The sequence below is a fragment of the Lonchura striata genome, chromosome 9 (assembly GCF_050655825.1).
Source record: "Lonchura striata isolate lonStrDom1 chromosome 9, ASM5065582v1, whole genome shotgun sequence".
Lineage (NCBI taxonomy): Eukaryota > Metazoa > Chordata > Aves > Passeriformes > Estrildidae > Lonchura > Lonchura striata.
In genome coordinates this window covers 2,147,583-2,175,221 of record NC_140711.1, presented here as the reverse complement: position 1 = coordinate 2,175,221, position 27,639 = coordinate 2,147,583, and the positions used below count along the sequence as shown (strand labels likewise).

At 41.6% G+C, this 27,639-nt stretch overlaps 1 long non-coding RNA gene across 2 annotated transcripts in view; it reads right to left on the bottom strand.

Moving 5' to 3' along the window:
• Positions 1-3,752: 3,752 nt before the first annotated feature.
• LOC146766564 (uncharacterized) overlaps positions 3,753-27,639 on the bottom strand; it is a 75,327-nt gene continuing 51,440 nt past the window's right edge. Inside the window, exons 2-3 of one of the 2 annotated variants that reach the window (XR_014957266.1) lie at positions 24,052-24,265; positions 3,753-12,654 (exon numbers count right to left, since the gene is read on the bottom strand). This is a non-coding gene — a long non-coding RNA (uncharacterized LOC146766564). The remainder of the gene's footprint in view (positions 12,655-24,051; positions 24,266-27,639) is intronic. The other variant, XR_014957265.1, reaches the window with a different exon arrangement.

The following is a 27,639-nucleotide window of genomic DNA, read 5'->3' as shown; positions in this document are numbered from 1 at the left end:
GGCTCTCTTTTCAGGAAAATCAAGGAACTACTGTAGTGCTGTTGTATTATGTGACCTGAGCTCCTTCCAGGGATCTGGCATTCTCTGCCTACCAAAATATCAGTTCTCTCTGCCTTCCAAGCTTTACTCAAGGATCAGATCTTTCCTTGTCCAGTATCATCTGCCCTGCTAGCTTGCACTTCAAACCAAAAGGGTTAAAATATCTATTACAGGACTCAAGCTCTGGAGTTTCAAGTGTATCTATGGTTAAACACCCTCAAACCTCTGTACAAGTGATTATTCAGTGCTCCTGCCCATCTGAACAAGTTTTTAATGCTGTCTGTCAGTCGTCGGATGGTGACACCAGAGGGTGAGCTGTCAGCTGAAACACAACATCACACGGATTTTAATTCAGGTGGGCACCAGAAAATTCCATGCTTTCTTTTTTTGGAGGTTAGCATCCTCCAAATGCATCTGGGCTAAGCCTGCAGACTCTCATCTCTGCCCTGGGAAGCTCAGTGGGAGTTTGCTCTGAGCTCTCCTGTTCACTGCTCAGTCCAGATGTGAGAAACCACATTCAGAAATCTCCTGTCCCATTCAGCTCTGGGTCCAAGGTGGTCTGGGGACTTTGTCACAGGTTTATGCTGGTAATACCAGAATGTGCCTCGCCATTTATTAAAGCAAAATGTTATAGAAAATGCATTCTGCAGCAACAAATGTATTTGAATTTTAAAAATGTCCTGAAGTTGATAGTGAAATAATGATTTTCTGTCTCCTTCCCCAATAAAAGTCAATGGAATGCATTGACTGAAGCAAGAAATTTTGCGGAACAACTCAATGGGCGATTGTGACATTGAAAGCTTCTGTGATATGCAAACACAGGGGCTAGAATGCAGGTTACACAGCTATTTGGAATGTGAACTCTTTGCTGTAATGCCTTTGCATTTCCTGTTAGCCTTGAGCTCTGTCTGCCTGTGCAAGTTTTGCTGAGCAATGGGAACAGGTCTGCAGGGTGCAGAGGCTGATGTGGGGCACTGGACCCCAGACTCAGCCTGAGCCTCGTTCTTCAGACTGGCTCTAATCTGCTGCCCACAGCTGAGCCCCAGTTATGGCTGCAGCACTGCAATTGTATTTCTGAAGCACATTTTTCTGGCTTTCTTTGTGAGCTCCAAGAGACTGAGAGTGAGCAGGGATAAGGGGAGACTGACTCCAGAAACACATTTCTGATCCTAGAAATGCAGTCCACACACTGAAATGTGTGTGGACACCTCCTTTGGTGCCCAGAAGAGCAGCTCTGTGCAGGGGTGTGTCCCAGCCATGTGCAGAACACATCTGGAGGAAGCTGCTGCTCAACATTTGTAGGGGTGCCAGAATGTGGCATACTGATAGGATTGCTCCCTGAAAAATACACTCCTGGGGGAGCTACCAAACTTTAGTTCTTAATAGAGTCAGTCCATGGAATTGCTACAGGATGAGTTTTAAGAAACATAAGGAGCAGGCATATATGTATTATACTTTTTAATATAAAGAATACCATAAACAAGTTAAATTAGGTAACTTTATTTAAAATTAAGTATATGTACCCCTACAGCTTCTGAAATGTCTATTTTAGGAGTAATGTTCCTAATATGAGGTTTAGCTTATGCATCTTCTCATAATGATTGCTGTCTGGAATTATTGTGCTATGAACCAATTCTTATTTATGTTACCACTGGAGACAAGGACTTTATTAGTGAAATTTAGCTACCAGATTCATTTCATAATCCCTATGCCCATCACTTAGAGAGAAGAAAAAAGCACAAATCAAGATGACATTTAAAAAAAAAAAGGAGGCTAGGCTGGTCTTGTAGGAACATCTAAATCCTTTCCCATATTAAATACCTTATCTCAGCAGCAGTGCACCAGCCATTTAGGAAAATTAAAGAGGGAGATAGCAAAGAAGAGACAGCAGATGCTAAAGCAGAGCAGTTTCTGTCACGTAGATAATGAAGGGACTCGGCACATGGCCTTTCAGTTTATCCCTGCTTCAGCTTATCCTTCATCTGCTTAAATTCAAATGGATCAGGCATTATTAAAATAATTTTGAAATTAACTGCTCCAGTTTCATGTGACTTTTTGGCATATCCTCTAAAACTTGGTAACTCTTTGGGAAGACAGATGCTGTACACTTTTGCCATTTTAATTCAGTTTGAAACACAATTTCTAAGCAGCAACTGGTGGCTAATGCTTAAATAAAATTAAATTTTACTCACTAATCCACACTGTGAGTCTTTTTTCCATTCCAGTGAGTTGTCACATAAAAAATATAGGCTTCTTGCTGAAAAACACCAAATATTTTATGCAAAGTGCTGTGGGATTAAAATGCTAAGAGATATTGGACTCTGGAAGTATATTTTCAACTCATTTTCTTTATTATTGGATAAATATGCTTCTGTCACCCTTGGAACCTTCTACTTGCTATTTCTGAGAAACACTGTATGTAAGCATGTATGCATGAAGCAAGGATCAGCCATCCTGTCAAACATTTAAAATCTATTTCAAACAACTGCTGGGTCTCATGCAGTTCTAGACCCTGACCAGCCTCACGCTGGCATCTCCTGGCACTGCCCCAAGCCATGTGCATGGCTGGGCTCCCCATGCTCAGCCTGTTTGCCTCCCCAGGGACAGCAGTTATTGAGAATTCTGCATTCCCACTGTTTTCTATAGGAGCAAACACACATTTCAAATAGCAAACACTGCATGTCAGCACATACACAGAGATTCTTCACACTGTTTACCCCAGTGGTCCATCCTTTTTATGCCATCCCAAAATATGCCACTGGCCAAATTCCCCATGGTCATCCATTTCCTTCTCCTCCTTCCTCCTTCCCAATTTAAAATCTGGCAATGGGGATCATTTAGGAGATTTCTGTCAACCTCAAGCACCTGAAGCAAACAGTGATGGTTCTTACCTTCCCATTTGGCAACGCAGCACTACTGTAATTATCCTTTGGTGCCTCCTGGAGTATTAATACCAGCCACATCCAGCATGAATGTGCCACATCGAGGCAGCTGACTGCTCCGAGCTCTTGTCAGAAGGTGGATTATGACTTCTCTGCCTTTTGGCTGTCAATAGTTCCTTCATGAGCAGCAGCTCCTAAATGAACTGTTCTGCAGAGAGCTTCACTGCCACACAGCTTCCCTGGCACCACCTTGCTGAGCTCTGGTAACACAATCCAAAAGAATCAAGGATCTGGAAGCATATTATGTCTTGAAACTCCTGCCACTGAAGTCAGAGTTCTGCATTATTAATTTTTTAAACAAAATCGTGTTACTCCAATTTAAAAAGGCTTAGAGACTACAGAACACACATAAAGACAGTAGGAGTCTTAAAATCCTCGACTTGGGTTTTGATTTGGGAAATGAATTAACACCTCCACTATGCAGCCTGTAAAAATATTTGCAAAAACTAGCTTTGTAGCTGAGTTAACTCAAGTGCAGCTTTGCCTTTCATCAGGCAGAGCACCTCTTTGTTATTCTTGCACCAAGATGAAATGGATAGCTTAAACATCAAAACAACACAGCCTTACATTCTGCTTACATGCCTCTGACAATACTCCTTCCACCTGTAGGTCACCAGCTCAGAGGTGAACAGGTCATTTCTGTCAGTTCTTCAAACCAAAGACTAGAAATCCTGGGTGCTTAAAAGTTTTTTAGATCAGCTTTTCTGAGTCAAAGCTCCCCACCACAGGTGCATGCCTCTATTGTCACTAATTGCTGCAAAGACGTGGATTTCTTCTTCAAGTGACAGTCTTTGAAGCTGGCTCAGACACTTCCCTGCTACCTTCCTGCAAGTGTATCCTGAGGATTAAATAGTGACAACGGTGCTCCAGCAAATTGTCTGTGCCAATTGATCTGCCAGATGCAAGAGAAGAACAGCAGAAGTCACTGTGAATAATCACTGCCTAAAGCACTCTGTAATAAAAATGAAATTTCAGGTATTGTCTGTCTTTGAAGAAAAAAAGCTATTAAGGACATTATTCCCTTGTTAATTAGAAATGTGTGCACTTCAGAATGCCTTTTTAATTTTTGCACAGTCCTAGGCAATTTTTTTAAGGCACTCAATTAGAATAAAAGGTGTTACCTTACTGAAGTAAGAAGGTTATAAAAGGTTCAAAGATTATAAAAGGTCCAAAGCTCTTCTGCTGCAGGCTGATATGGAGAATTTTTGCTCAGCCTTGTGTGAGGGGTGGTAGCCAGCTGCTCTGGCCCAGGAGGAGCCTTGGGAAGGAGCTGTGACTCTGCCAATGCCCTCCTGATTTCCAGGGAAAGCAGGACGAAGCCACTGTTCCAAGTCACTGTGTACTGATGGAACAGGACAATGGTGACACCAAGCTTTACCACAGAGACCTTAAACTGGGATGGCCCAAGAGTGGCTGCTACAAATTGTGAGTTTAAATAGGAGAATATTTTCTTATTTTTCCTTCCTGTTTTCTCTGCAGTGAAGTTGTCAGTGAACACAGTAAATACACTTCAGCTCCCTGAAGAGTTAAGAGCCAGTGTTTACACTTCTGTCTCCAGACTTCCCAGGGACAGGTTTGGACCTGACAGACCCCGAGACATTTTCAGTAACACCAACACCTCCATCCACCCCGTGCTCCTCTCTGTCTTCTCTTTCACCCCTGCACCAGGAGGCTTAGTGCCCTCAGCACCGTGCAAATGACTTCATAGGCATCACTTGAGATGAATGGAACTGTATTATATTACAGCCCAAACAATGTGCTTTACAGACAGACTGCTAGCAAACTGGAATATCACCTTTGGAACTGCATTTCAAAATTAGTAAGTCTAGGCCAGATTCTGCCACCTTTCAGTTGACTGTTTCTTTAGGATGTTCCAAGCCTTTCAAAAGGAATGATCTCAGGAGTAAAGTATTCATAAAAATAAGTTGTTATTATTTATGTGACAGCTGTAGCTTCAATACTGAGTCAGAGGGAGCTTTAACACATGTTTAGTGGGCTCCAGCCATGACAGGCTTCACACAGCTCTTTCCGGCAGCTTCTGACATTGCCTTGCACAGCAAGTTGAGCTCTGGCAACACCAGCGATATTGGCTTTTATCAGCAGAGGATGTGTTCCCATCTCTTTAAATCAAACAGTCATATTACTGTTATTCTTCCTCTGACACTTTCAGGGCTGTAGTTTGAGATGCTATCAGCTCTCTTAAGCGCTGCAATTAACTCCTTAAGTTGTATGCTAATAAGAGCATGATCCTTATCTACCCTCTGGACATCAGCTCCACTGCACACTGGCAGAGCAGCAGCCTGTGCAGTTGGGATTTGCTTTCCCCACTGCAAAAGAGAAGCTTTATGTGCTGCACCTTTAAGATGGAGCACAGAATAGCAGATAGAATTTTTTTACTCTCAAAGACACAGGTTGAAAGCAGCGACAGTAATTCATTCTGGGTACATTATTATATGCCCAGAAAATCTCCCCATAGTATAGTAGGTGGCCATAATATTTTTCATACAAGTATTACTCAATATTTGAACAAAATAGTGTTTGTAGGATTCCCAAAGGGGTGCTTCCAACTGAGGCACTGCGGTACAGACTGAGCCTTCAGAGTCACAATTCTCCTGACCTGCCTGCTGGGTCCAGTAAGCTCTTACCCCTATGTCAGAGGGAAATAGGTTAAAAATAAGTCTGCTTTTCAACAGCAATGCCACCAGAGTTCATCCTTCAATTCAGCTGGGATGTTATCTCCTCTCTTATCTTTGCTTTGCTGTAAGCAAGGAATTTGTGTGCCATTTGTGCGGTCTTTTCCAAAACAAGTAAGACTAAGAGTCAGTAGGAATTTTTATTCAGTATAAAATGCTCATTCATCAAACCCAGTATGAAACACTCAGGGACATTTCTCAGGAGAAGATGGAAGGACTGGATGGAGGTAGAACAGCAAGGACCAGTCACCTTCACAGGGGACAAGGACCACAGTCCACAGCTTTCGACTGCTCCTTTGGGAGGCTGAGCTGCAGTTCCAGCCATCATCTGCATTTTAAACCCCAGCTGGGATTGGGACACCACCAAACGAGAGAGCAAAAAAGACTCCCAAAGCAACTTGTTGTCTTTGATCCTGATCACTTTCTTCAGAAGGGAAGAGCTGGGGCTGCAGTTCTACTGCAAAGTCAAAGTGGCTGCGGTGGCTCCTTGGCTCCACGGTCAATCCCAGCAAACCTGACACAAATCGTCTTCGAACTCCCTCCTGACTTACTCACTTCAGTAAAAGTGACCTTTTCTAGAAATAATATTGCAAGACTAAAGCTCTCCACCAAAACGATCATTTTGTAGCTGTTCTGTTCAGTTGATGTTTTGAAATTAAGACCCAATTCTTCTAATCAACATTGCCTCAAAGATGTAGCACTTCAGCTTGCTGGTGTTCAAAGCACAATTCTCAGTAAAATTCTCAGTACCAATACTAAGAGCTCTGAATATACAAGTTGTGCTGTGTTACTGTCTTCACAGTGTTTTGTACTTTTATACCATACAACGTAATTGAAAATGTTGGTTCTAACCAGCTGAAAAAAACTGAATTTCAAATTCATAACCAAATTCATAAGAAATTTGGAATGAATTCTGAAAATATTTTCTCCTTATTTGTAATCTAGTTATGGAATGACTTGATTCCATGATGTTCAAATCATAATCCATATTTCTGACACACAGTGAAAAAAGTGAAACACCTTTTCATTGTGACAGCCCAATGATTAGCACACATAAGAGAAGTGAGAACAAACAACAGCTCCTGCAGTACAAAATCTGAGTGAATAAAAGATGAATTCTTCATAACACAAGCATTCAACTGAGTATTCAATGTCAATAAAAATGATTGGAAAGCCAAGGTATGGAGTGCAGAAAAAAACACGTGTATGTTTACATGGGATGTAAATCTGTCCTGCATTCAAACTGGATTGCAAAACAATTCCTCATCTTACATCTTGCAGTGACTCAGCCCAACACTGCCACTTTTTAGGAAATGTGAAACCATTAATTGCGTTATCTGATGAACTAGAGTCCTGCTAATGACTTATCAATTATCACAAGGCTTATCTTTCAGCTTCTTATTAACCAAAGATGTTCTGGAACAGACTATCCTTGGAATTGCTTCACATACGGAGACCAGACTACCGTGGGGGAAACGAAAAACATTTTGTGTTCAAAACACCCAAGCACCACAGCATTAACATTCCAGGGCAAAAAAAAGAAAGCCAATGTGGATGTTTTTTAGCCACATGAGAACCACTTTTGTACTTAATTCCGCATACCGCCTTCACTTTTGGGATAACTGCTGATAAGTGTGATTAGATACAGGAAAACAGGCCAGGTTTGTAGGACTAGATGGTCCCTTATTAGCTCAGCCAATGCCTCTGGAACAAACTTAGGGCTCAGTTAAGCACAAAGCCCCCTCCAGCAAAAGCTTCAAATGAAAATTTGCACTCACTTGTGGAGCAGGGCAATGGCAGGTGCTTTGAAATACCTCAAATTTACATTAGATGATTCCTACCCCACACCAAGGAAGGCAACAGTGTTGGAATATTGGTTTCACTTACAAGCAAGTGCAGAAAGACACCATCAGCTGAAGGGACAGGCAATTCATGCAGCTATGAGGTGCACTCCTAAAACTGCTTTGAGGAAGAGTAAGACAACATATGGAGATAAAAACAACTCTAAAAAAAGCTTTGATGTGAAATCTTGGATGCATCATGCCAACCATTGCTAAGTTGGACACCAGGAAAGGTAGATGACCTATCAGGAAAATCATCTGGCTGTTAGAGCAATGAATACATCTGAAATCACTGGCTGTGCCCAGTGCTGAGGCAGGCACCAGGAGAACTGTGGTGCCACCAAGAGAGACTTCAGCTCTTCACATTGCTGCTTTCACCAAGAGGGCTGCATGGATGAACACAGGCAAGATTAACAATAATATATAAGGCCTCATTAGACTCTTGAAATTCAAGGTATACATAAATTAATCTCTAATTCAGTAAACTATTGAGCACACAGCTATGCTTATTTAGACTTTATGGTCATCAGAAAGTATTTGAGGACATACAGAAGACCTTTACCTATTCTGGGTGATCAATATAAATTCCTTTTTCTCACAAGTCCTTTCTCTTTGAATAAAAAAAAAAAACAAAACAAATAAAAACCCCACCCTGTAAAATTCCAGACCACCGTTGATGGGGACTATGGTTGTGATTTTTCAGATCGCAGTTGACAGCTACACAAAAAGCCAGAAATCCTTTGTCCAAGCTCTCCTTGCACCCTTGCAGGCTGCTGATCCTGTGGCATTTAATCTAAACCAAAGGCACACAGTTAGCTGGGGATGTTTTCTCAGCCAGTGTCCAAATGCAAGAATGGTTTTCAGAATGTGCAGCTCTGGCTCACTTCAAGCGGTTTTGCTCCTTCCTTGACTCCAGCTGCAAACTACTAAACACATACTTTTTTGGGTCATTATGGCCTAATGTCTGTGGCATTACATTATTTCAGTGACATATCTTTGAACATACCGTAATTCCAAAAACTGCAGGTCATCTCCTAGGCTAACTGGAGAGCAGGATTTTATATTAACTCCATCCTTTGTCTCCGTCTCCTTTTCTTAAAAAAGCCAAACAAAAAAAATCCCACTGAAACTTCCTTTCCCATTATTCCCTTCATGGTAATGAGCCTTCTGAGCTTGCCCTATTAGGAAAAACCATTACTAGAGGCAAAAAGAACACCATCACTGTGAACCTCCACCATCCTGACAAATCCTGGCCCAGAACCAGGCACCAGGATAACTAAAGCACAACATTCCTAATCAGAGATTCTCAGATAAAGAAACCTTGCCAAAAAAGATTTTGACTCCTCTCCTTAAAAAACAAACAAAAAATTCTACACATGACCCAGGCCAATAAAAGATGACAGCTGTCTTCAGAGTGATGTTTTTATGGTCCTTTTCAAAAGGAATCAATGAACCAATTTTTCATTTAATATCCTCAGGTTAATCCACTGTCCTCAGATACATATTTATCTACTTAAATTCTAATTAGCTATCAAATAAAATTTATCTGTGTGGTTTCTGCTTGAGAAAGGAATTCTCAGAAGAGCAGAACTTCTCTAAATCAGGTGCAGATTTGTGTCATGGCTGTGACAGAACTGCAGGAGCTGTCAGACTCACCCTCCCAGCTCTGAGTGACAAATTTAGTAAGAATGCACACACTCAGACAGGACTCCAGGCACAGTCTCTGAGTTAAGGTATGTCAGTTCTCCCACTGGGCCAGTTTCACCTCAGTGGAAAACAGGAATTCAGATATTTTGTCAACACAAGTTCCTTAAGGTACCATTTCTTATGAGCTCTGTCACAAGCAGAAAATCATTGGTATTTTGCACTGGGAGCAGAATAAAAAAATCATTTGAACTATGGCTTCATTCTCCTTCATTCTCCTTATTTTGTATTCCTCCTGCAGTAAGGATTTTTTCCAGCAGCAAGTAAGCATTGCATGGGGAGTTTTGTTTTAACATCTAGTTTTCTAGTACCTTCTAGTTTTCACCATGCCTAACCATAGTCAGATTCTCCAGACACAAAACCAAAGCTTCCAAATTTTAGTAAGGGGAAGGACATCAGCACTTCTTACATCCTCAAGCACACAGCAAGGAGAGAAAACGGAGCCATTGAACCAGATTAGGGAAGAACCTAATCTGGCCAGGATTGGAAGGTAAAGAAAATTCCAGATTTTCTCCACCATCTCTATTCTATGTCCCCATGCACATACATGCATCTCAAAGGAAACTGAGGGCAAACACCTGAAACATTTTCATGTTATTACAAAACAGAAATTTCCATGTTGCCAGCAAAGCCTAAAGTCCTGCAGGAGCCTCAGGGCACACAGAGCCACGGCTGCAGCAGGGGAGGAGGACATGGCAGAGGGGGACAGTGGACTCAGGAGGGTGTGCCAGAGGGGACAGTGGCCTCAGGAGGGTGTGCCACAGAGGGACAGTGGCCTCAGGAGGGTGTGCCACAGGGGGACAGTGGCCTCAGGAGGGTGTGCCAGAGGGGACAGTGGCCTCAGGAGGGTGTGCCACAGAGGGACAGTGGCCTCAGGAGGGTGTGCCAGAGGGGACAGTGGCCTCAGAGCCTCCTGCATGGCAGCAGAGCTGGAGTCAAGCTGTTCTCTTTACACCAGCATTGTGGAAGGCTGAGTTCTCTCCAGAAGACACTTGTTCCAAAAGCCTCTGCCTGCAGTTCCTTTTGCAGCATCCTGGCTGCTCTGGCACTTCTGGCTCCCTGGCCCTGGGCAGGCCTGGCAGGGCTGCTCCTTGCCCAGCCCTCGGTGCAGGGTGAGCAGCTTCAGCAAACACGCAGGCTCTGGATGCGTATCCAAACCAAACCCAAACATCCCGAGATTCTTCCTTCCCTAACTCCAAACACATTTGATATGTTCAAACATGCATTGTATTCTGTCAGGAACCAAATGGCTGTTTTACTGTTCCAAATAATCAGATCTCTTTTGCTGGATGATTAACAGAAATATTGCTCACCCAAAGCAATCAAACTTTCATTTACATGTTTGAGAGCCTGATCTACAGTCCCTGGAGTCTCTGGGACTATTTCCAGTCACTCTGACAGACCTTGGATCTGGCTTTAGGCAATTTTTTCCCCTAGATACACTCATCCACTGAAGACTGAGCTCAGTACTGATTTTTTCACACTGCAGCTAAAGAATGAATATACTTAAAGCTTCTTGTAAGGCTGAATATCACTAGGTAAATTGAACACAGAGGCTTGTTTTCCTTACATTTGGTTTTGATGTTCTGTTCACTGAGCCTATGACTGCAAAGGTTATAGATGATGCAATTTATTTTCCTTCTGCTTTTTACCAGTAGAATACTGCTCCTCTTCCTAGATTAAACACAGGCTTTATTGCACATTTATCTCAAAATACATGTCTTTGAAAGGTCCAAAATCTAACAGCATTTTTCACATTTGCTAGCAGTCTCATTTATGCTTGTTTTCTAAGGAGTCTGCTTCCAAACCAGTTTTGCCTTTCTCGTGGAAATGGTATATTAATCCAGACTTTCACAGAACTAAATGCTGATCTCAAAACCTTTGGAAGGATCCTGATCCTCCAGTAAGCACTGCTGACATCACCATTCCAGCACAAACATGAAATTAAAGACATGACAACTAAGTAAGATAACAAACTCTCCCAGTTTACAGTTTACAGTTGATTTTACTTTGTTTCTATTCAAGTTGGTTGTTTCCAGGGTCTATTTTATAACTACCTGGGGGCATAAACCTGCTCATTTTCTACGGAGCACAGCAGAGTGTTGAATTAGCTGCAGAATGCTGACCCAACATTATATACTATGCTTGATTACATGGGCATTATCTTAAAATCACACTGCTCCCTAAGTGTGCTGGGCTACACAAACTGCACATCTTCACTTTCCCAGTACCTTTTGTGCCTTTCCTTTCCATAAATACAAAACTGCAATCCAGCTCATGATGACAGTACCTGGTTAACAAGTTTGCCCACGGGTCTTGTAAACCAGTCTTTCTTTTGGTTTTGTATCCACCAAATAGTTTCCTTTAAAAAAGAGGTTATTATACCTCTTTTTTTTTTTTTTTTTTTTTTTTCAGGGAAACTGAGATCTAGCCAGTAACAGGTAATTTATCTAATTTTGACAATAAAATGCAGTAGGATCTGCATTAGGAAATCTAATTGACACTGCTTTTACCTCAGAAGATTTCCAGTTATGTGATTTGACCTCAATTAGTGTCTAAGACTGAAGGTAGATCTCCTTGTTCATGTGTCTCACGTTGCAAGTCTGCTTTACAGTATTGCTCTGACACCAGGCAATTACATGGACTAATTGAGAGCAAAGCATTCCTGCAGTGCTTCTGTGCTAGCCAGCTCTCCAGTGCTTTCCACAGCTCTGTGCTGAGCCCGTGTCTGGATGCTGCCCTTAGCCCACGGGCTTTTGGCCAATGTTCTTCCTCTGAACTGGCCTCTGTTATGTGCTGAGCACCTAATCATAAATGAAATTTTAACTTGTATCTCCAGCATATATTTATTAATTTTTTCACTTTTCTTGTCAAGAGAATAAAGTTAATTGTGAGCAGTACAACAATCTAAAATAAGTTGTGAACTTTCAAAGAATGGAAGTAACTTTGACACTCTTGTTCTAGGTAGTCTTCATCCAATGTATATATCACCACACCTAGAGCAGAGTTTTTTTTCCCTGAAAAAAAAAGAAGGAAAATAATGTTAAGAGTGTTCTTAATTTTTAATTACTCTTCCTGTTTAGAAAAAGCAGCTATGAAAACAGTTATAGATGTGCTCCCCCTCTTCCTCAATACACTGCTCAAAGTGTATCACTTCCAAGACTTCACACTTTAATTAGTTTCACAGATACTGCAAAGCAAAGTTTGTCTACAAATTCACTATTTCCATGTAAGAAAGAAACAAAAATTCAGCTGTTCAAAGAGGCCAAGACTGAGAGCAAGCTTTTCTACCTTGACAGCAATGAAGCATTTCCAGTTGTTTTGATGAGACTCCCAGTCAGGATTTTCTCAGTTCAGTCTCACATAGGATCAAGATTTGAAAGCCCTTTAGGTTCAGAGGAGGTGAAAACACAGGCTATGAGCTTGATTCAGTTCCTAAAGACAGGGATGGAAAGACTCTCCTGAACCTAACAGTTCCTAAGGAGCTCCTGAACTTTTGTCAGGCACTCTACAGAAACATTTAAATCTCTAGAAATGGGCAAAATAATCAAGAGTTAACAAAACACTGAAATAACACAATTTTTTATGGCATTCAAAATTGAAATTAATAAATGTGTCTGAAATCTATTATTTCTATTCATCAAGGAGGAAAAACAGTGGAAACTTTAAACTACAGATACACTTGGATGTGTTTTCAAAACTAGAGAGTTGAGGACAATGGGCAGTGCCAGATACTCTGCAAGATGCAATACATCCATCCATTGCTTCTCCCACTGAACCTAAGTCAGACATTGTTCCAAAATTATTTTCACAAGCAGAGAGAGCTACAAGCTCAGCTGAATCACTCAATAACCTTTAAAATTCATAGATGAATACCTGAGGCTTAGGAAAATTCAATTCTTAAGAAGATTTCTAGAGAACATTGATAAGTACATGCATTTTACTCCCAGCACTTTTGAAACACCTGCAAACTTTTATAGAAAAGAAGAACTAGCAGCAATAACATCTCAAAGACTCCCTGCAATATGTAAACAGTGTGTAATGAAGCTCAATTTAGCCCTCAGTGAAGTCTCAGTGAGAATTTATGGAGTAGATATGATCATCTGCTTTCTACTCCAGCTGATTAGCAAAGGATCTCCTCAGCACAAGCAGAGTGAAAGACATCACTTGTTCTGTGGGGGGGCTGAGGAAGGAGAGTGGGGAAGGGAAATGAAACTGCAGCTTCACTGCTCTCTCTGGGACCACTGCCCTCTCAGGCTGACAAGGGACAAATTCCAGAGCAACCAAAACATTTGGCTGCTTTCTCTCTCCTCTGCTCTCTTAGTAAATATTATCCTAAGTACCTCTTTAGTAAACACTGCTGTAAATAGCCACCTGTTCACTACAGGTGACACTGGAAATCCAAGGACCAGCTCACCTCCTTGATGGAGTTAACACCATCTTCAAACCAGTAAAACAGGCTTGACCCAATCGGCTTTGGCAAAGCTTGCTTTGCTAAAACACAGATTCAGTAAGTGCTAGACCTAAACAAAATCTACATACTAATCATTATTGAAGTTTCATTTTGTTAAATGTCTTTCTGCATCTTACTCCTGTATTTAAGAATGTCTGGCTTTCATTTTTTGGGTGTTTTTGTCCAAGAAGACAGAAATGTCATTAATAAAAATCCTGAAAAAAGAGCAGCCAAAAGTTACTACAAGCCTTGAGGTCTGTGCTCTGCAAGGAAACATCCCAGGTTTAAGTTTCAGATACATGGTTTATGACAAAGAGCACAAAGTGCCTTCTGTCCTACGCAATTCATCTCAATTAAGCGGAAACACCAGACAGGGACTCCCATGGTACAAAAATGAGCTAATGCTCAGCAAGCTGTGAGAAAAGCGACTTAAAGTTATTACAAACACCAGACTAACACCCCACCTAGCCAGTAACCATACACTGCATATGAACATCCTTTCCTGCAAAGGAGAATGCAGCATTTCAGAGGGAGGCTCTCAGACAAAGCCCAGCGAACAGCCCCTGCTGGGCGGCACAGCTCAGTTAGCACAGGCATCTCCCCGAGCCCTGGGAGCACCCTCGGGATATTTCCTGATGAAAGAGACTGCTGCTGCTCCCAGCAGCTGCCAGGGAATCCCAGAGCAGCGTTACTGAGGGAGCATCCAGGTGTTGCTGAGCTTGAACAGGAGAAGGGGCTGGGAATGAGAGGAATTCTGCTCCCCTGCCCACCCCTTTTGTTTCCCTGCTTTTCTCTCCACTGCAGCCACATCCCATGTCTGAAGAAGTGACACGCAGCTCACAAAACTTGCCCACCTGGCCTTTATCAATGGACATAACCATAAAGCTCCCAGGACCTGGGCCAGATGGAAAGAAAGACTCAGCAACACTGGCAAACAAAAGCACTTGCACACTAAACCCTTGTCGTTTCTCGGTAGAGTTTAGCATTGTTTATTGACAGGTCAGCACTAGGAGTAAATAATCTCCTCTAGGAATTGGTGTCAACACTTCTCGGAGCACTGCTAATTGTTACTGTGTATTTCAGACATCACCACAGGAAGACACAGCCCGTAAATTACTTCACCTTCCTGCAGCAGAGGAGCACCTGAAGCCAAGCACACTTTGCTCACTCAGCATCTCAGCAGTGCACAAAATGTGCTGCTCTCCAGCAAGCCTGAAAACATTCAAATGAAATTCAAGATTGAGTGAGAACAAAAGTGGGAGCTCTTCTGTTTGTTTTTGCATCTCAACCATGCCAGTTGCTAACTCTGAGAGGAAACAAATTCAGAAATACTAAAAAGTTTCCACTGAATTTTGTTTCTTTTTGTTTGCCAGTCTCCCGAGCTGCAAAGCTTTCCTTTTACCAAATGCTATTTGCAGCTTTTTGACTATATGATAAAAACTTTTGAATGCTGCTTGCAAATACAACGTGTTAACAAATATTTTGTTTTCTGGAAAGGGAACTTGCAAAGAAATTTTTAATGCCCCTAAGAGGAGCAGAGCTCCAGTGCCTTGCAGGGGATCTGGGAGAAGGATGGCAGGAGATGGCAGCACAGACAGAAGTCCAGGGAGACCCCTTCATATTGGTGCTTATTCATTAAATACAACAAAACTACACAAATGTGAAAGACTGCCATCATCTGTGAGAGGGATGGCCTCATTCCACAGAAATAGGAAATGAAGTTGTTTACTTCAAAAGCTTAAAAATATCAATGGGAGATACTTTATTTTAATCAAGCCCAAGAAATTCAGGTTCCAAGCCAGTACACATTCCTGTCCCTAATTTTTAGGTTTTTTTTAATTAAAAAAGGCCTTGGAAGAATATATTGCACTTAAAATTAACCTAATGTGTAACTGTTTAACTTTTTTTCCCAAAAGATTAGTATAGGAACAAGTATGAAACTTACAAATGAACATTTTCAGAATGTACAGTATAACTGTTATAATATTTGGGTTTTAAAAATCAAAGCAAACTTAGAATGCATTCTTAAAAAGTGTTAATGCTCACTAATCAGATAATCTTTATGCTGCACAGAATTTCAGACCCCAAAAATATTTCTCAATAACAAAGGACCAATCTAGACATTATTCATGTGGTTTCAACAGCAATTTCATAAGGCCAGACCACACCTCTGTAAAGAGACAAAAGTGTATCACGTAAAAGTACTCATAGATTGTTAATCCCTGGCACTGAGGACACCAATCCAGCCTTGATAACTTTTGCTCTCCAAAATGTCATGATAATTAAAACAAAAAACCAAACCAACTTCGTGTGAAACTGGCTTTTCTTATCTCTCACAATGCAGTTTTCCATCACGGGCAGCTTTTGTTTTCACCATGAAAGCTGTGAAGTTATTAGCCCTGAGATTCTTTTACTAATCTGAAATTAATGTAGGACCAGTAAACTTCCCTTCAAAGAGGAAGAAAAAATCCCAGTGAATCCCAGGCTCCGGAGGGACTTGGGAGTTGACGGTGCCGTGTTGATCCCAGGTTAGGCTGTGCCTGATGGTGCCGTGTCAGAGCCCTGGTTAGACCATGGCTGATGGTGCCGTGTCAGAGCCCTGGTTAGACCATGGCTGATGGTGCCGTGTCAGAGCCCTGGTTAGACCATGGCTGATGGTGCCGTGTCAGAGCCCTGGTTAGACCATGGCTGACGGTGCCGTGTTGAACCCCCAGTTAGGCCATGGCTGACGGTGCCATGTTGAACCCCCCATTAGGCTGTGGCAGTGGGGCCGAGCCCAGAGCAATCCTGAGCCTTGCTGGCAGCCCCGACAGCTTCCCTGCCCTCCTTCTGCCCTCCTGCAGGAGCAAAGGCACCAGCCAGAGCCTCAGGCTTGGTTGCAGCCGGCTCTGTGAGGGGTCACAAACTGCTCCGCTGCGTCTGTCTGTCTGTCCTTCCCCCTGCACCTTCAGAGCCAGGAATCCAGCATGGAGAAAGCAGCAGCAGCTCCGGGGCTCTCCTGGGCACAGGTTCTGGGCACTGCGTGGGTCCCACATGCACACTGAGCCCTGTGGCAGTGGCAGACATGTCAGACATTCACTGAGCACCTTCTTGCCTTAGAAACAGGTAAAAGGCACATACAAGAACAGACCCTTATTTGGGTAAACTCTTGCTCTGAACACCTTGGAAACTGAATTAATGCGTTTTGTGGTGTACAAGATTAGAAGTAATTCACTGCAACAATCAAAGCCAGTTCTGGGGTTCTTGCTGCCCACCCTCCCTTGGGTGGGCCCATGATCACAAATTCCCTCGCTGGTCATGAAGAGCTGGAGCAAAGAGGAACTGCTTCACATTGCACTGCCAGACCTGAAATCTATTTCACTCTCCTCACTGGTTTGAAAAGTTGTATTAAACTTTAGTTTCAACTTTGTATAGTAGCAGGAGTATTAGTATAAAACTGAAGTATACACCTTTTCACCAGAAACACTGCGATCATTTTAAGTGGTTATAAAATAATTTCTACATTTCTTTAGCACTCAGCCTATCTGAAATTTGTTTTTTGAGAACATAATAGGTAAAAATTGTCTGATTTAGATAGATACAATGGCATGGCAAATTCTTTTGTTTCAATTGTTTCAAAATACAGCACTTCAACTTATGTTACAATGAAAGAAGAAAATCACTATTACCTGAAAAACAAATGTTATGAACACATAGAATTTTGCTAGCTTACTAAAGGTATGATCACAATAATAAAATAACTCTGCATACCTAGAAAGGCATCTCAAATGCTTATTAATGTTGCTTCCATATTATAAGGTGGGACAACTCCCCAAATTATTTTTGTATTTTAGAATTTTTTGTTTGACAAGGGATAAATATTCTGATACATAAACAGGACTAACTCTGAAAACTAAAATGTCACCCTAAAACTTCAGTTCACTCATTGTAAGCTATTAATTACTGTTAACTAAGGACTTCTGAGCTCCCAGCTAGCCAGGCTAGGAACTGAATTTTTCAGGCAAGACACACTTACATTGCCTTGGTTGGGCTGTGTTTATACGTATTGGCCTTAATGGCCCTCACTGGCCAGAGATTCACTGTAAGATCAGGCTGAAGTTTGGGAGCCTGCTCTGGTTCCACTGCAGAACTGTTTGTAGTCACAGGAGAACTGGCCCCAAGGAGCTGGAGGACTCTGTGGGTCTCAGGAGAAAAGAGGATTTTAGCTATGGAGTAAGAAACTCGCTCTTTGCTGCCAGCCAGGGATTCTGGTGGTTCTGATTTTGGGTCTGCTGCGTGCAGGACCCACAGGGAACTCGCGTTCCTCCCAAATTCCAGCCTTTGCCTCAGTGTACTTGAACAAAAGGAACTTTTCCTCCATGATCTGGGATACTGAGGGTGCCACTGCCTCTCCTCTGCCTCTCTGCTCTTGAGAGATATCACATAGCTCAGTTCATTTTTACTTCAGCTCACAAGTCCCATTTCTACTTTTCTTTCTACTCCTGTGTCAAGTTAAATATGTTCCACATTGAAAGACACTGATAACACTGACAGAGTGTGCTCTGCTGTTCCACCCTGCAGGAGTTTTGTCTGGACACAAACCTTTCCCTCAGCAGACAGAAGTGAAGGGCACTAATAGCAAATGGAAACACGGAGCTCTGTTTATTAGGGCTGCTGGTTTGAATGCCAAGTTCTCTGCACAGGATTAAGTGCATTTTGTATACAGCTGGAATATGTCATAGATACATTTAGGTCTTTGAATTTTAACATTCCCAGGTGATTTTTTTTTTCCTTCTATCTTAGCCTTTGGTGCAGAAAGAACTCTGGATACATTTGAAGTTCTCCCACTGAGAAAAAAAAAAAGTTAATAAAATTAATGCAGTATCATTGAAAATAACATATTTTCAAACTGAATTATTTTGAAGCAATGTCAGCAAAAGAAATGCTAAAAATTTCAGATTTTATGTACTTTTTTTGAATGAAAACATTTTGTCTTTAATATCTCTTTGTCTATTCCCAATACAATATTTGGTCTTGTAACTATTTAAAGCAGTGTTGAAGTTCACAAATCATTTTACTCATATATGCCCGGTTCCTCACAAGTAAAATGAGCAGACAACTTCACCCCTGCTTTAAAGCTTTGCAAATTTTCTAAACAAAGTGGCAGCCATCTTCTTCCATGTGATTTTAAGACAATACATTTGTTCCACACAGCAAAAGCAGAGTTTCTGCCTGCTGTAAATAACTGATATGTTTTATAAAATCTGTGGCTCACTTATGACATGATGCAAATCTCAGTGAATCATAAAAATATCCCCATTTCTGGGGGCTCTGGACATAGTCCTTAGACAAAATAATTTCTTAAAGTTTTGTTTAAGCATCCATTTGGAGATTGTGATATTCTGCATGTTAACATCAAGGGTTCTTTTATATGCATTCTGATTAGGTTGGTTTCAGATTTTTTTATTGAATAATATGAATAATGGTCATATAAGAATTTATTTTGAGTGCTGAAATTAAGAGATATATAGAATTTTTTTTGTAGGAAAACAAACAAAAAAAGAACCGAATAAATGAATTGAGTATTTCATATCTATAAACAATTCCTATGCTCATCCCTGTCTTGCCACCACTCAAGACCAGCATGCTTTTATCAGCTATGATTTTGTAGGAGATTAATATATTTGGGAAGTAGATGAAGATACTTGTTAACTTTTGATCATAATTACTGTGTTTGAGAATTCATTTATTCAAAGAAATGCCCTGCATACTGTTTTCTTTTGTATGCACACTTGCCCGAGGATTTTTAGGCAGGAATGGTGGCTTGTTCTGCTCCTCCTCAGTGTGTAGCTGGTCAAAAACTGGAGGCCAGTGTGCTGATAAGGACCTTGCCAGAGTTCCTCATGTCTCTGACACTTCCACGCTGTTTTACTGCCCTGGCCGCTATTTGAAGTCAGCCTTCAGACCACCCAGAAGCACCAGCTGGGGCAGGGCTCTGCTCTCAGGCTCAGCAGAAAGGAGCTGCTATCACCATAGAACAAGCTGTGCTGGGTGCTGGGCTCTGCCTGTCTCCCGCCCGGTGCCCCAGCGCTGTGCCGGCTGTCCCGGGGAAGGCTGGCTGGTCTGGCTGCTGCTGCTCCAGGCTGCCTCTCCTGCTTCATCAGGGCTTGTTCTCCCCAGCCCTTTGATAAAGCCTTCAGGACCAGAGGCAAGCCACACTGAGGAAAAGATCAAACTCTTCCCCTCTGGCAGTTTGTCAGCACGAGAGCTCGGTAGGGCATAGTGCACGTTTGTTATGGCAGGTTTTTAATTACATCTTTGATAGAGCAGTGATAGGATTCCATATGCGAGAGTAAGGCGGCTCAGGAGCTGCTGCATCAGAGGTGAAACAAATTCAGGTCAGATCCTCACCTGATGTAAATTAACTGTTTCACTGACTCAAAGGGAACCCTGTGTACTTCTCATGGCCAAGTCTGATTCCTGGCGAGAGTTTGCTAAGATGTTTAAGCCATAAAAATTACAAAACCAATAGTCATTTTACATAATGTACTTTTCTCTCTCTCCAGACCCTAGAGCTAGCTACGTTGCTAAACTGTTGGTGAACTTTTAGGAGAAGCAGACCATGTGTTGACCTGTGTAAAACACTTGAAACCTTGAAAATATTAGAAGGTTGTGGACTTTGGAACTGTGAACCTCAGCTGGACCTTCCTGCTGGCCACTCTCCCGGGTAGGAGGCATCAGGTTGAGTTTGTGCCGTGCAGCAAGCAGCACATCTGATCACAGCTGACAGACTTCTCCACAGTGCTCCCTCTGCTCCGAGGGCTGAAAAAAGGTTCTGGCTAAGAAAACAAAGCCCAAAGGGGTAAGATGATTTATTTATAACATAATGTTAGTAATTTATTATCCATAAATGACAACAAATTTGTGTGTATGTCTATGAATTTTGGGAAACTGATCAGTTCAATTTCAGTAAAAGGCATCACTGGAAAAAAAAAATCCATTTCTAACCAGTGTTCTGTACCAATCTTTAATTACATAAATTGTGTGCTCTTCATATTATGCACTCATTTATATTCAGTAAGTACCAACTGAATTTTATCCAGATAAAATGTTCATAATAAAGCCATCCCACTGCAGTCTGCTTCCTGCAAAGCCTGGAGTCACACCACAGCTCCAGAATCAGCTCCTGGGACTCAGCTGTGCACAGCTTTCATCCCTGCTGAAGGTCCATGGCCAGTGCTCACCAGTTTAAAATCCAGTGCTCACCAGTTTGGGCTCTCACTGTTAATTTTAGGCAAAAGAATGACTTCAGAAAAGGAGATCTTTACTTTGAATGTCCTTTAGAGTTTTCCTCTCCTCTTTCTCTCTCTACCCCACTTCCTTCCAATTATCTAAAGGTCAAATATTGAGGCTCTTTTCCAGTCATGCTGAACAAGATGTTTTTTTACTAACTGGGCCCAGAAGACAAGAGAACCATTGTCAGTGTAAGACCAGAAGTGTAACTGGTGCAGGTGGGAGTGGTAGAAGCCAAAGTAAGAACTCTAAGAATTATTCCATCTGACTTTGGTGACAATGATGTGAACATCAAAGAGTCCTTCAAGCAGTGGGCTCTATGGAAAAATTATTGGAAATCAGGATCCCATGAGAAGAATAAAAGAGCAGGAATGAGTTTCAGCTGCTACATTAATAAGATTCAGGTAGGGGTCTTTTCCAGTTGCTGTTCCCACAGGAGTAGAGGGCTCAGCCTTCCCACAGAGGGAAGAGGAGCCCACAGTGCTGAGCCAGTGCAGAGAACAGGACAGTGCCCTGGCCTGAGCTGCCCTTTGCTTTGAACCCTCCTCCTCCTCACACTCCTGCAGTCAAGGATCCACAGGGGACAAAATGCCCTTAGTAAATGACTCAGTTTTGCATTTCCCTTCTCTAGATATCCAAATCTGGACAGGACCATGGGCAGAAGTTTGGAACAGATGGAGGGAGGGATGATGGCAAAGCGCATTTGACTGTTTTTGCTCCTATGGCATCATCAAATGTGGGAATTAGGGGAGGCATCTGAGCCTCAACAGTTTTTGAGGGACTAAACTCAGTCTTCTGTAGAAGACTGGAAGGGAACAAATTACCTGATGTGTGTTGGTCTTTTGCATGGAGAACCAGCACACAAAAGCACGTGGGTGACAAGACAGGTGGGCAGAGACAGAATGCCTGACTGTCAGATTCATCCTCTCATTCTTCATCTGTGAGCTCAGGCCAGGACTTGGACGCCTAAAAACATGCTGAGATTTTAGCCCAAGGGAAGAAAATGACAAGGCATTGACCCAAAAAGGGAATGTTCAAGTCTTATGAATACTTTTGTCCTGTTTATCAAACAGAATTTTCAGCTTTTCCAAACAGAGTATTTTCATTTCATGCTTCCATTTTCTATATCACATGCACAGAGAAAACAGCTGAAAATGTCCTATAAGGATCATCAGTATATTGCAGTAAGGAAAAAATTCACTTTTCATGCTCTGATTTCTACCAGAGTCCTTCAGGTTTGCATGGACAGCCAGTACCTATCACCATGAGCACGAGGAATCAGTGACAGAAATTGCTCCATAGCTATACCCTCATTATTTTCAAAGAGGAGTTTCTTGGGTAATTTTCCCCTGCCTGATTAAAGCCCTCCCTCACCCCCACTGGTCACAATTCAGCTCTAGAAAGTAGAAGATAATAGCTGGGAAGAAGGTAACTGTGACACAACAGAGCATCAGCTGTAGATTTTCAGAAAGCAATAGAACCCTTGGAATTTCATCTTCTAGTGAGAAAGTGAATCTGAACAGAAGCTGCTGCTCAAACAACTACAATACATTTACTCAATTTTCCCTAAACTGAGACTGAGGGGGAAGGGATAAGAATTTCACAGGGAGAAAAGATTGCTTCTTTTAGCTCTTATGGAGGTGGCAGCTACATGGATCTGAACTCCATGGCCAGACTCTCATGAACAGGGACACAAATTAGAAACTGCTTCCTTAAATGAAGCTAGAATAACCCACAGTTAGACTTCTCAAAAGAAAAAAAAAAAAAAAAAGAAAACTTAACCTAAAAAACCAACCAACCAATAAAACCAACCAAAACAAACAAACAAACAAACAAAACCCAAAAAACCAAACAAAAAACAAACCCAAAAAATCCTTGGGAATACGCAGAGCTACTGCCAGCCCTGGAGCTGTCTGATGCATACCTCTAAATTGTCCTCTGTCCTTCCTGAGGTGCTAAGAACTGGCCACTGCTCATCTTCCACTCATCTTTTCTGTGCTATTCACCTGCTCAAAACATCTCTTTGTAAGGCATTTGTCTTCCTTTCCCTTCAAAGGAAGAGCCTGGTCCAAGTACTCTTGAATCAGTGGTAAGTGTCCCACTGCATGGAGCTGGATTAAGTCTTTAATGTTTGTGAGCAGTTCCATAAGAGGGAAGAAGAAACAGTAAAGTACACTTTTCCAAAACATCTGTGAATTTTGCTAAGATCCCAGGTGAAGGAGGACCAATTTTTAAAAGTATAATATACCAAGTAACATTAAAGTTATAACTTGCCATGTATAATTCACATTGTTACCAAACCACATAAACAAATTTCCAGCTTTCACAACTTCAACAAAGAAGAAATGACCAGAAATGTTACAGGAACATTACAAGGCACAGGGGAGGGAAAAAAGTGCCTTCAAACCCATGGTCCAACGAGCACCATGTTAGTCAGGATGCAGGAGGGGAAGGGGTCTCCACCTCCATTAACTTACTGGGGCTTTTGCTTATTTCATTAGATGCTATCAACTTAATATTTGGTCAATAAACATAATGATAATGATAATCATTATTCATCAGCCTGTAAGGCCTCTCATGTGGATTTCACACTGTGAAAGAATGTGTCTTATTTCACAGCTCATCAGTGCAAAAATATGACCAAAAAAGGCTTATCCCAGCATTCTCTGAAGTATTCAATATAATTTCTCACTATTTGCAATAATCATCACATTGGCCTCTTAGTGGAAAAATTCTCGAGTGACTTGCATTCAAATTCACAGGGAATTAATAATACCATTACTGTTATTATCAATACTAGGAATATTAGAAATAATATAATAATAAAGTAATAATTAATACATAAATGCATATTTGATCCTGTGTATCTAAAAATTTGTCATAAAACACCCTATCATTTGAAACTGAACGTGCTGTAAGATTGCCATGCTGAATAAAACAAGGATTGCTGAAGTCATGCTAGTTTATTGGCTTAAATGTGTGTTTACTTATCCCCAGTGCCATGACGATACACAGGCAGCAGCTCAGCATAAAAGTCAATTTCTCTGTAGCACAATAGAAGTGAAGTAAGGAGGTAGAAAGGATTAAATGAGATAGAAAACTGTTACCTGCAAGCAGCAACTCTTGTCATTGTAGAAGAGAGAAGGGCTACAAATGGGGCCTGTATTTGCCTCCAGATTAAAGGCTGCATACTTTGGAAGGGTCTCCTTTTGGTCTGTAGGAAGGAAACAGGAGAAGGAGCCAGTCTTCATCTTCAGTATTGTATCAGACAGGAAACGCAGCCTTTACAGAAAAGTCAAGGAACCTCTCATCAAAGCTGAGCTGCAGGCATAAAATAAATAAATAAAAAGTCATTCCTTTGCTAGGATGCCTGTGAAAGGGCACTGAGCTCTTGCAGCAGGGTGTCTCCTTTCTTTGTTCTTGAAAGGGCTAAAGCTGTCCTGGGCAGTCCCCAGGGACAGGGCTGTGCTGGGTGCAGTCTCTTGTTTTAAATGGTTAAAATGGCATTTTGTTCCTACAAGCGGATCCCAGATTGCCAAATGTGTTCCTGCTGTGCTCCATCCCCTCATGGCAGGAGCATGTGCTGCCTGAGAGGGTCAGGCTCGCCCTCCTCTGCTTCAGACTCCCAGTTCTTGCCCTCAAGGGCAGAGGGGAAAGGAGAGGCTCCACCAGCTCCTTTCCTTGCCTGCTGGGATGCTGGGCCACAGGGAGCAGCTGCAGCTTAAACCCCAAGTGCATTTGCACCCCTCAGGGAGATGCAGCTCACACCCCTTCAAAGCCCCTTTCGGATACAACTCTGCAGTGCTGGGAATTAAACCCATTCCAACAAACTGGTTTTAGGCTTCTTGTCAGCACTGCTTTGTTAAGGAGCCGAGAGAAGAATATATGTCATGAACTGAGGGTAACTCCCCAGAATTGCCTCTGAATCACCCTAAATTCAGCCAATAACTGGGGTTTGTATTGTGGAGATCAACAACCACCATTGGGATAGGAACGTAGCTGCTTATATCTTGTGTACAATGAATAAATTCCTCAAATGACAATTTTTAGATGATATTCCTCCAACACAGATTTCTCAGATTGTTTAACTAGACATGTTCCCCAAATTTTTACCAATGGCAGTTCCTAATCTAACCCTTCAGTCCTCAGCAGCATCTTTGTATTAAATAATCCCAGTATGTAAAACACACCCAAAGAGCTCAAAGAATTTTTCCTCCAGTTCATCTTTTTTCCCTAGTATATACTGATCAGGTGAAAGCATATTAGGAAAGGTAATTTGCTGGATTAAATATTTTAAAATAAGTTTTGAAGAATCATAGGTAAAAGAAGAAACAAAACTGAGAGGCAAAGCACACGTCTGTAGTAACTCAGCAGTAAAGTTAAATATAGAAATCCTGAGCAAAACAGCTTGAAATCAAAGTTCCCAGGAGATCATGACCTTTGCCTCCTGTGATTTATCAAAATAATAAGTCTTTAATAGTATTATCACAGAAGACATGAATTTGCCCCACTGGCTCACAGCATTAAACACAGAATTAAATTGGCAAGTCCCCAGCTGATGTGATCTGCTCTTCCAAATGGCAGCAGTGAGGATTTGCTGTGCTCAGGGCTAGTTAATGCCTCATGTACTTGAGAAAATCAGCTACAGGTTCTTGGGAGCAAGTTGGTAATTTTATTCATAATTTATACAAGACTCTACACAGAATTCCCTCAGAACCTGACTGCTGTGACTGTCTGGATTCAAGCTTAGATTTTCTCTAAATAATTGTGCAGAAGTAATAAATATTACTGGGAAGTTTTGTGACTTTGTCTTAGACTGAAAGCTCCTTTCTGGAGCTCAGAAGGATAAGATCAGCACAGTCCCTGTATCAGACTCAGACACAGGTGATCTCCTGTGGTCTCTCCACTTTCTGGCCAGAGCATGCCCAGGGGAAGCCTCTGTGGCTGTTGCCAAAATGTTCATTTATTCTGCAGCCAGCTGAGCTCCCTGTACCTGGCACACAAAGTGTTAAGCTGTGCAGGGACACTGGGATTGGGAAAATGACACGGAAATAACTTCTCTATTTATTCACCTTTATTCAACCAAAGATACACAGCAAAAGACTAAAAAACCATAAGTTCGTGTGCAGACTGTGCTAAACCTGACCTTTCTTTGCTGTCTTTGCTAATCTGCAGTTCCTATGCTGAAGTTTCTGTGAAGGTCCAAATTATTTTACTGCAGTATGCTCCTGGTGTTCCTTTCAGATGTTCTTCATTTCTCTTCTTTCCTAGGCAGGGATCTTTGATGGCTTTGCCTTTTTTCTGCTCACAGACTTCAGTTTAGGCACCAGAATAGTCTCCTAGCCTGGTTAGATCTGGTTCCCCAGGCATAAAAGCACAATTTATGATGTGATCAATTTATTGCCAAGCTTTGTTTGCTTCTTCCCAGCCTTTCCTAATGTAACTCTATGAAGCTGACCAGCATAACATCACTTAAGTAAAACAAGATGCATATAATATTTACTAAAAAGAATGTAAATCCCCAAACCTGCAGACCATTTTCATTTCCTCACTAATAAATGGAATTTAAAAGGTCACTAGCTGAAAAGAGTTCTTTAAAAAAAAATGACAGATAAAATTACAGGACCTTGTCAAGTAGAATGGCAGGGTCCTACAAACTTTCTGTATCTACACACCTTAATTTTTCTTCAGCCACAAAAGGAAAGCTCAAAAGGAACCAAGAGGGTTCAGAAAAGCAATCCTTCTTTGAAGAAGAAGCTGAAAGAGGGACAAGTTTTTAGGAATGAGAACAGAGAACGATTTCCCAGACACAAAAGATGTGATGTTATCTTGTCCACACGTTAAAGCACAGAGGGAGAAAAAGAAGTTTTCAGTGCTCTTGGGAGGTCTGGCAGATTTACATTGCTGGCTTCAATGGGATTTTAACTTCCCAGTGACACACTGATATTGGCTAGACCACAACCACACAGAACTATATTGCTTCCTCCAATATTAAATGGCATGTGAGAGTGGAAAGTAATCACAATGGCAGAATGAGTCGCCTGAAAGATTCACACCAGATGACCACATTTAAACAGGCTCCAGATTGTTCCTTTTCATGTTCGTAGGGTACATGGATTGCACAAGATAGAAACACAATGTAATTAAATACAAAGATATTTTAGCTTCTAAAAATAGATATTCTTCATATTTCTCCTCATTCTCCATGTTGTTTCTCAGTTATTTCTCTGATTCCAAACATGCTGCCTGGAGGCTGTAAAACCTTCTGCTGGTGTCTGGATATTTCTGTAGTAATAAGAAATTGAGCCATCACAGATAGGACATGCTGAATCTGGCCTCTATGGAAAGATCATGAAAATAGAAGTAAATTGAAACAGATGCATTTCACAACATCGAGAGATGTTCAGAAAGCAAATCTAGATGGTTTTTATGTCTATATAAACTGGGTACATCAGTTTAATAACCTGAAATTGCCTGGTAGTATTTACTCAGGGAGCTGAGGACATCTTCAGATGATTTTTGTTGTAGATACAGCTCTTGCAGCAGGTGTGCAGTCCTGGTCAGTATTGTCCATGGATTAATAAACTGCAGGATTGTGAAGGCAGCAGTTTTCAGTCTTGGTGCTAAATCAAACTCATGTCAATGCTTTGCCACACAAACATCAAGTGATGCCACCAAGTTTTATTTCCTGATTT